Genomic DNA, 7448 nt, shown 5'->3' with positions numbered 1-7448 from the left:
TGCCTCTCTCTACTGAAGCTTTTGATGAACTTCAGCTATTGCAAGATCAGTTGACAAACAAAGTGTACAATCCACAAGAGTTGGATAAATGGATGCCTTAGTGGGGTACAATCTATACAGCTAAGAAATTTTACCTGCACGCCTTCAAAGGAGTGGATGCACATCCATTGTTTAAAGCAATTTGGAAGTCAAGATGCACCCCCAGGATCAAGTTCTTTTTCTGGTTGGTGTTAGCGGACAGGTTAAACACCAAATCAATTCTTCTAAGGAGACATTTCCACCCCAGTGATGGTATCAACTGCGTTATGTGTCCTTCTGCTACACTGGAGACGGTGGAACATCTGTTCTTTGAATGTCAGTTTGCACAGCAATGCTGGGACAAGCTTCAAATTAATTGGGACTTAGCCAGTACATTACTTGACAGATTTTTCCAAGCAAGAGCTGGGAGCCAGATCCCGATGTTTATTGAAGTTGTTTCAATCGCCGTGTGGGAACTATGGAAAATCAGAAATGACAGAGTGTTCAATAGAGGTCCACCTTCTATTCAGTTGTGGATCTGTAATTTTAGGAGTCAATGTCTTTTACAGTCTGTTAGATTCAAGGATGACTTTAGGTCATCCTTTTGTGTTTGGCTTGATGCCTTTAGCTAAATCCTTCTGTAAGCACTCTGTAAACTCTCCTTTTTTAAATTTTAATGAAAATCTAAACTGTGGGGACCTCCCCCACAGTATTTCCTGTCAAAAAAAAACTTTGCATCCTGCATAGTCCAAATCACAATATCCAATAAGTTCAAACTTTGCACCTTTGGGATACCACAAACCAACATTTTATGTATTCTTCAAGTACCTCAATATTCTCTTTGTTGCCTTCAAATGAGTCTCTTGGTGAGGCTTGAAATCTTGCACACATGCACACACTAAACACAACATCCAGTCTTGATGCGGTCACATAGAGTAAGCTTCCAATCATAGACCGATATAACTTTTGATCCACCATATTTCCACTTGTGTCACTATCTAAGCTTCCATTTGTTCCCATTGGAGTGCTAATTGATTTTGCATCATCCATACCAAACTTCTTGAGCATGTCTATGTACTTGCCTTGACTCACAAATGTGACATTCTTCAATTGCTTGATTTGAAGACCAAGGAAGTAGCTAAGCTCTCTAATCATCAACATCTCAAACTTATTAGCCATCATGTTTCCAAACTCACAAAATTCTTGATTGGTTGATCCAAATATGATATCATCAATATAGATTTGCAACACAAACAAGTCTTTGCCAATCTTCTTGTTGAAGAGAGTGGTGTCAACCTCGCCCATCTTGACACCTTTAGAGAGTAAGAAGTCTCTCAATCTCTCAAACCATGCTCTAGGTGCTTGCTTCAAACCATACAATGCCTTTCTTAGTTTGTAAACATGGTTGGGTTTCTTGTCATCTTCAAAACTAGGAGGTTGCTCAACATAAACTTCTTCATTGATGTAGCCATTGAGAAATGCACTTTTCACATTTATTTGATATAACTTGATGTTATGTGCACAAGCATAGGCTAACAAGATCCTAATTGCTTCCAACCTAGCAACCGGGGCATAAGTTTCACCAAAGTCAAGACCTTCAACTTGAGTATAGCCTTGTGCTACCAATCTTGCTTTGTTTCTTACAACTATCCCATCTTCATCTTGCTTGTTGTGAAAGACCCATCTAGTACCAATTACATTGTGATCACTAGGCCTCTCAACTAATTCCCATACTTGATTTCACTTGAAGTTGTTAAGCTCTTCATGCATAGCATTAACCCAATCAACATCTCTCAATGCTTCATCAACCTTCTTTGGCTCAATGTGAGACACAAAGGAGAAATGCTCACAAAATGATGCTAATCTTGATCTAGTTTGCAGTCGTCTATGAATATAACCAATGATATGATCCAATGGATGATCTCTTGCAATATTTGTTGTTTGGAGTATTGGCACTTGATTGCTTGCACTTGGTTGATCATGAGATGATGTACTAGCTTCTTGATCTTGCACTTGTGTACCACTTGTACTAGCTTGATTTTGATCATGAGAACTACTAGCTTGCACATTAGAGGTAGGAAGCACTTGATCTTTGTCATCTTCAACATCAATCACCTCTGTAGGCCTTAAATCGCCAATGTCCATGTTCTTCATTGCATCAGCCAATTGAGTGCCTCTCACTTCATCTAGATTCTCATCTTCTTCTTGAGAGCCATTGGTTTCATCAAACTCAACATCCTAGACCTCCTCAAGAGTACCACTAGCCAAATTCTAAACTCTATAAGCTTTGCTAGTAGTGGAGTAACCAAGCAAGAAGCCTTCATCATATTTCTTTTCAAATTTGCTCAATCTAGTGCCTTTCTTCAATATGTAGCATTTGCAACCAAAAACCCAAAAGTATGCAATGTTGGGCTTTCTTCCATTCAAGAGCTCATATGGAGTCTTCTCCATCATTGGGTGACAATAGAGTCGGTTGCTATAGTAGCAAGCCATGTTGATTGCTTCGGCCCAAAAAGAATGACTCACATTGTACTCACTCAACATTGATCTTGCCATATCAATCAAGGTTCTATTCTTCTTCTCAACAAGACCATTTGATTGTGGAGTGTACTTGGCCAAGAATTGATGCCTAATACCAAATTCATCATAAAGCTCATCAATTCTTGTGTTCTTGAATTCACTTCCATTGTCACTTCTTACTTTCTTGATGGTTGTTTCAAACTCATTGTGTATTCTCTTGACAAATGATTTGAAGGTTGCAAAAGCATCACTCTTCTTACTTTCTTGATGGTTGTTTCAAACTCATTGTGTATTCTCTTGACAAATGATTTGAAGGTTGCAAAAGCATCACTCTTGTCACTAAGAAAGAATACCCATGTGTATCTTGTGAAATCATCTACTATCACAAATCCATATTTATTTCCACCAATGCTTGTGTATGTGGTTGGTCCAAATAAGTCCATGTGCAACAACTCAAATGCCTTGCATGTACTCATGATGCTCTTCTTTGGATGAGTGTTGCCAACTTGCTTTCCGGCTTGACATGCACTACAAAGCTTGTCTTTCTCAAATGTGTCATCTTTCAAGCCTCTAACAAGATCATGCTTGACCAACTTGTTTAATTGTTTCATTCCAACATGACCAAGCCTTCTATGCCATAACCAACCCATGCTAGATTTAGTGAGCAAGCATGTTGATAATTGAGCTTCACTAGCATTGAAATCAACCAAGTATAGATTCTCATATCTAAAGCCTTTGAATATCAAGTTAGAGCCATCTACACTTATGATCTCTAAATCATCAACTCCAAATATGCATTTGAAACCAAGATCACATAGTTGGGCTATAGATAGCAAATTGAAGTTCAAGCTCTCTACAAGTAGCACATTGGAAAGGCTCAAATCATTGGATATAGCAATTTTACCGAGCCCTTTGACCTTGCCTTTGCCATTGTCACCAAATGTGATACTATCAACACCATTGTCATCATTTGGATTGATTGAATTGAATATTCTTGCATCACCGGTCATGTGTTGTGTGCACCAACTATCAAGCACCCAATGCCTTCCTCTGGCTTTATAGTTTACCTACAAAACAAATCATTGTTTCTTAGGTACCCATACTTGTTTGGGTCCTTGGAAGTTAGTGACTAAGCTTTTTGGTACCCAAATGACCTTCTTATTTGGACCCATAATTGGTGTACCAACAAACTTAGCATGCACACTCTTCTCTCCCTTGGTAAGCACATAACAAGAATCAAAAGAAATATAAGGTACATTAGCATTTTTTTTGTTCTTGTTCATTTTATTGCAATTAAGCTCTAGGTGCCCAACTTGCTTGCATCTTGCCTTTCTTGGGAGTATAGCCTAATCCCTCTTTGTTGAGAGAAAACCTTTGGCTACCCAAGCACTTTAGCAAGCGGACCTCACCACCATAGGCCTTGCCTAGGGCGTGAGTGAGCTCATCCACCTCTCTCTTGAGAGTCTCATTCTCAACTTTTAGTGAAGCATCACAAGTGACACCAACACTAGAAGTAGAGGTAGAGTTGGTTGTGGTGGATGAAGACCTACAAGAAGAGTTAGTGGTAACAACAATAGGTGGGTTAGGTGATTCCTTAATTAAGTCACATGTTGTGCAAACATCACATGATACAACAACCTTTTTCTTGTTCTCTTCTAATAATAAGGAGTGAGCTTTTTCAAGCTTGGTGTCAGCCTTGCCAAGCTTCTCATGGGCATCCACTAGCCTCTCATGAGTGGCATTGAGCTCATCAAAGGATTGTTCAAGAGCTTTTAACTTCTTGGCTTATTCTTTGCACTTCTTGTTTTTAGAATGAACAAGTGAATTGGCTTGTTCTAGCATGTCCATGAGTTGTTCATTAGTGAATTCATTTTCATTATCACTATCACTATCACACTCATTTTCACTTTCACTCTCATCTGAAAGCCCTAGTTTGGTTTTGGATAATTGATGAAACCCTAGTACTAACCTATATACTAAGTGTGTGTAGACTTAATGAGGTTGGTACATGCCAAGTGATGGAGCAAGTGATGATCATGGTGATGATGGTGATGACCACAAGATGATCAAGTGCTCAACCTGAAAAAGAAGAAAGAGAAAAACAAAACCCTATGGAGATCAAGGCAAAGGTATTGCTTAGGGTTTTGGTTTTGGTGATCAAGACACCATAGAGGGTGTGATCACATTTAGGATAGATAGCCGTACTATAAAGAGGGGAATTCTTTGGCTAAGCAGTTATCAAGTGCCACTAGGTGTCATTGTTCATGTGCATGCATTTAGAACCTAGTGAGCTAACTTAACTCGAAGAAAATGTTTGTGAAAATGCTAACACACGTGCACATGTTGGTTTGCACATTGTGGTGTTGGCACACTTTGAGAAGGAGGTAGAGTTTGAAGGGTAGAGAGAGGATGGGTTCCTCTCTCCCTCCCGCCGAGCTTGCGAGGCGGGATTCGGCGCTTTTCGAGAAAATGAAGTGCATATTTTCTATTGCGCCGGTGGGAAATTTAGACAAGTCGCGGGAGTGTTTCTCGCTGAGAAAACACTCACCGGACGCTGGCTTCTGGAGCACCGGACGCTGCGTCTAAGCGTCCGGTGCAGACAGTGCCTGGCCCAACTAGGGTAAGGCACCAGACGACAGGCACCGGACGCAGGCTTGTGCGTCCGGTGGTTAGCGTCCGGTGTGCGGGCGTTTTGCGACCCTCTCTGCGCATGGGTCCAGTGAGCACCGGACGCTACCGGTGCTTAGCGTCCGGTGACCCGCAGGTTTGCGGAACTCTCTGCGCATGAGTCCGGTGTGCACCGGACGCGTCCGGTGCTAACTTGCTCAGCGTTCGGTGCACTGCAGGTGACCGTTAGACTCTGACACGAGCGTTTCAAAAGGCGACACGTGGCTGACGTTGGAGCACCGGACGCTGGTGTTGAGCGTCCGGTGCCCCTTTAAGAGCGTCCGGTGACCCCGAATTTTGCCCAATGAAAGAGCCAACGGCTCTATTCGTTTGAAGGGCTATTTATACGTGTTTGGCCGGCTTGGGGCTAACCCTCTTGGCATTCTTGACTACTAGACATCCTTGTGAGCCTAAGCAAACACCTCCCACTCATCTCCTTCATAGATTATACATCTTTGTGAGATTGGGAGTGATTCCAAGTGCATTTGCTTGAGTGATTGCATCTAGTGGCACTTGGGGATCGTTCTAGCTGCGGTTTTCTTGTTACTCTTGGTGGTTGCCGCCACCTAGACAGCTTGGAGCAGCGGAGGAGGATTGGCACGAGTTGGTTATTGTTCGTGGCCATCTCCCGGTGATTGTTAGGGGTCTTGTACCTTCCCCGGTGGAGAGCCGAAAGGTAACTCTAGTGGATTGCTCGTGTCATTGAGTTACCTCACTTGTGGGTAGGTTCTTGTGGTGTCCTAGTGAGGACGACGTTTGTGCTACACCTCTTAGCCACCGAACCACCAAGTGTTGGTCGACACAACGGGGATGTAGCGTGCCGGCAAGCACGTGAACCTCGGGAGAAAATCGCGTGTCTCCATTGTGATTGTACTTTGGATTTCTCCCGGTGATTGGACTTCATATTATTGATTGGTTCATCCCCTCTGCGCGGTGGTATAAAGATCAAACCTTCTCTCTTACTTTCTTGCAAACTAGAGTAGCTTACATACTTGTACAGAAACTTTAGGTAGCTCTCTAGTGTAAGTAGAGACATAGCTCTTGTGTGCCTAGTGATAATATCAACTAGAATTGTTGGATAGGTGGCTTGCAAACACCCCTTAGAGCTAGAGCAAAAAGCTTCGCTTTGTTATTTTCTAACCTCTTGCTCTAGTGAATTTGTAGAACTTTTTGATAGGCTATTCACCCCCCCTCTAGCCATATTAGGACCTTTCATCATCATATTGTACCTTGTGGCCCTTGGCCATGAAGCATGAAGGAGTGTCGAAGAGAGATGGCTTGTTGTTGATAGGAATACTAGCAAGTGCCTTCTTCTTGGATGACTTGTCATCATTGCTTGAATCATCATCTAAAGAAGCATCACTATCCCATGTCACAACATAGGATCCACTCTTCTTCTTCTTCTTCTTCTTGAAGACCATCTTCTTCTGTTACTTTTCTTTTTCTCCTTTTTGTTCTTCTTCTCATACTCATTATTGTCACTATTGTAAGGACAATCCACCACAATATGATCGGGGCTCTTGCACTTGTAGCATAGCCTTACATACTCCTTATTCTTGAAGTTGTCCCTTCTCTTTCTTGTATGGTAGCCCTTCTTCTTCATCATCTTGCTAAATTTGCAGATAAAGAGTGGTAGTGCTTTATCAACACTATCATCATTGGAGCACTCCCCATCACTTGATTCTTCCTTCTTGGCCTTGCCCTTGTTCTTGCTCTTGGATGAAGAGCTAGCTTTGAATGCTACACTCTTCTTCTTGTTGTCATCATCATCCTTCTTCACAACCTCATAATCATCATTGCCATTGTATTGATCTTCGGTCATGACATCTCCAAGTACCTCATTGGGAGATACACCCTTCAGTCCTCCTCTAAAGATGATTGTTCTCAATGTCTTGAACCTCTTGGGCAAGCACATCAAGAACTTGTGAATGAAGTCCTCATCCTTTACTTTCTCACCAAAGCCCTTGAGATCATTGATGATGACTTGGAGCCTATAGAACATCTCCGGTATAGACTCATCATCCTTCATCTTGAAGTCGGATAACTTGTCCTTGAGCATATATAACTTGACACTTTTACCATTGTAGTGCCCTCATATGTCTCTTCTAGCCTTGTCCACACTTCACTAGCCTTCTCAAGATCTTTGACCTGTTCAAATACCTTTGAATCAATGTCATTATAGATTGTGTTGAGAGACATAGTATTGCATTGCTTGTTTGCTCGCTCATTATCGGTGGGGTTGG

The sequence above is a fragment of the Sorghum bicolor genome, chromosome 5, assembly GCF_000003195.3.
Source record: "Sorghum bicolor cultivar BTx623 chromosome 5, Sorghum_bicolor_NCBIv3, whole genome shotgun sequence".
NCBI classification, from domain to species: Eukaryota; Viridiplantae; Streptophyta; class Magnoliopsida; order Poales; family Poaceae; genus Sorghum; species Sorghum bicolor.
Note: the sequence above shows the minus strand (reverse complement) of the source record.